The 2,419-nt window shown below is 46.1% G+C and overlaps 1 long non-coding RNA gene across 1 annotated transcript; it reads right to left on the bottom strand.

The window, feature by feature from the left end:
• Positions 1 to 1,182: 1,182 nt before the first annotated feature.
• On the bottom strand, positions 1,183 to 2,079 carry LOC135372120 (uncharacterized). The gene is made up of 2 exons (XR_010415838.1): positions 1,885 to 2,079; positions 1,183 to 1,434 (listed from the first exon to the last, which is right to left on the bottom strand). It is a non-coding gene; the product is annotated as an uncharacterized LOC135372120 (long non-coding RNA).
• Between the last annotated feature and the right edge of the window lie 340 nt (positions 2,080 to 2,419).

Below are 2,419 nucleotides of genomic sequence, written 5' to 3' on the forward strand. Positions count from 1 at the left end.
ACGTTTTGTCTTCAAATCTGGAATGTCTGCCTGCGTCTCTAAATTCAAGGGTTTATTTCGTTCCACTGCTGAAGACCACAGTCGGAATTTATTGCTGCGGCGCACTGGCATTGCGCGTTGGAACTTTCGGTTTGCGATGTCGCGTGTTCAACTCAGCAACAATAGAAAAAAGTGCCACTGCACGTTGATTTTAATATTTTGACATGTGTATATTCGCATGAGCTGTGGCAACTAACGCAAGAATCGCGTGTAGTAGGAACAATTCTCTCACTCGTTCCACTATCACAATGGCCCAAGCAAGCAATGGCCGACGGTTGGCAAAAGGTCGGATGGCAGTTGGCCAACGACTCTTTTGGCCATCCAACGTTGGCGCAGCGTTGCATAGTGAGAGGCAGAGCGAGGATTGGAAAGCCGTCGGCCAGCCCAGGCGAAAATTTTTTGAACTGGTACCAGTTGAACTGTGTTATCGAACAGGGACCAGTTCAACCGGCCCCAGATCAACTGGTACCAGTTGGGACAACTGGTCCCTGTTCGATAACACAGTTCACCCAGTCCCAGTTGCAACCGGTCCCAGTTGAGACTGGGACCGGTTAGAAACCAGTTGGGCCAACTGGTACCAGTTGAGACTGGGACCGGCCAGAAACCAGTTGGGCCAACTGGTACCAGTTGATCGAACTATTCCCTGTTCGATAACACAGCTCACCCAGTCCCAGTTGAACTGGTCCAGTTGCAACTGGGACTGGGCAAACTGTGTACCAGTTGGGCCAACTGGTACCAGTTGAGACTGGGACCGGCCAGAAACCAGTTGGGCCAACTGGTACCAGTTGATTGAACTATTCCCTGTTCGATAACACAGCTCACCCACTCCCAGTTGAACTGGTCCAGTTGCAACTGGGACTGGGCAAACTGTGTTATCGAACAGTGACCAGTTCGATCAACTGGTACCAGTTGGCCCAACTGATTTCTGGCCGGTCCCAGTCTCAACTGGTACCAGTTGGCCCAACTGGTTTCTAACCGGTCGTAGTCTCGACTGGAACTGGTTGCAAGCCTCATTGTTGAGCTGGGACCGGTTGAAGTGGCTTCACTTAGAGCGGCCTGTTCAGACAGAGGTTAGCTTGTATGTAACCGGTGCCCCTTCGCAGAATCGCTGTTCCCAGCAACGGCAGATCCAAAGAACTGCAATGCAAAATTGCATTTTATTTGTAGTCAAACATTACACATATTCTAATGTACATGTAGCGTAACTATAACATAATTAAATTATAGCAGTAGATGAACTACAGAGTTACATGGAATAGATAATACTTCATGGTTGATTGGTCCCTTGCTTGACTGCCTTGTGGACATCTTGAATCATTCAACAAAGTATTTGAGATGTTCTTAATAGCACACGATGGATCGATATTTTCCTTTGAGCCCCAGCAGCTAAGGTTTCTGGAAAGTTGAAAAGGCACAAGTAAATATGCATTCAATTGCAACATGTAATTGTGGTGTGTGCCTGGACAGTCGGTCAATTTGAGCAGTCGTGGCCCCGGAAAGTACGTGAACCTCTCAACATTTCTGTTGTGCAGTAGTTGGACCTTTCAACTAAGAGATTCGCCGGCTTTCGGGGGCAATGAGTTCTACTCTGGCGTACTACGCTAGTTCGACAACATCCGTGGTGCGAAGGATCTAAAACACGAGAATGAACGAAAAAAAAGCAAAAACAAAAACATGAATGAAAAAAGTTGCTGGTAACGTTAACATAAACCGGATGTTACTCGTAAAACGGCATGTACTTGCAGGTGCCACGAATGTGACGCAGAACAAAGAGAAGCGGTTGTAGTGGAAGTAATATTTCTAAATGGTGCACAAGGGAAAAGCACTTAAGCATATAGTACTCACGATATAAAGCGGTCTCCACAGTTGTAGTCGAGCTGTAATCCTATAACACCCACCCGCCCGGCCGCTGGCGCTCATTGTACTGTCGCACTGTCGTAACTTGCAGACAAATATCCTTTAGATTATAAAACCAACGCCTATGTCACACATCACGCTAAGAACATAACGGGCAAAAATCCCTTCTACAAGCATGCTGCTAAGCAAGCGACCGTTGCACAGTAAACGCATGATTCATCGCGGGAGCAGGAACGCACAAAATACAAATATAAGAGTTCCAAAATAACTTTCGTTAACACTAACGAACTTTACCAAAAATTGAAATATGATTATTTCTACTATTAAAGTTACTTTCTGATCGTTTTTATAACTTCATCTTGCAATCTTCATATTAACCTGTCCTGGCACTGAAACCGAAACTTCCCCCAAATATATAAACTGGTCCAGTTCGAACTGGCACCACCTCACTTCCAGTTGATACCAGTCCAGCTTGAACTGGTACCAGTTCACTTTCCAGTTGCCACCATCCCAGCTTGAACTG

This window comes from Ornithodoros turicata, unplaced genomic scaffold, assembly GCF_037126465.1.
Source record: "Ornithodoros turicata isolate Travis unplaced genomic scaffold, ASM3712646v1 Chromosome13, whole genome shotgun sequence".
Taxonomy (NCBI): Eukaryota; Metazoa; Arthropoda; class Arachnida; order Ixodida; family Argasidae; genus Ornithodoros; species Ornithodoros turicata.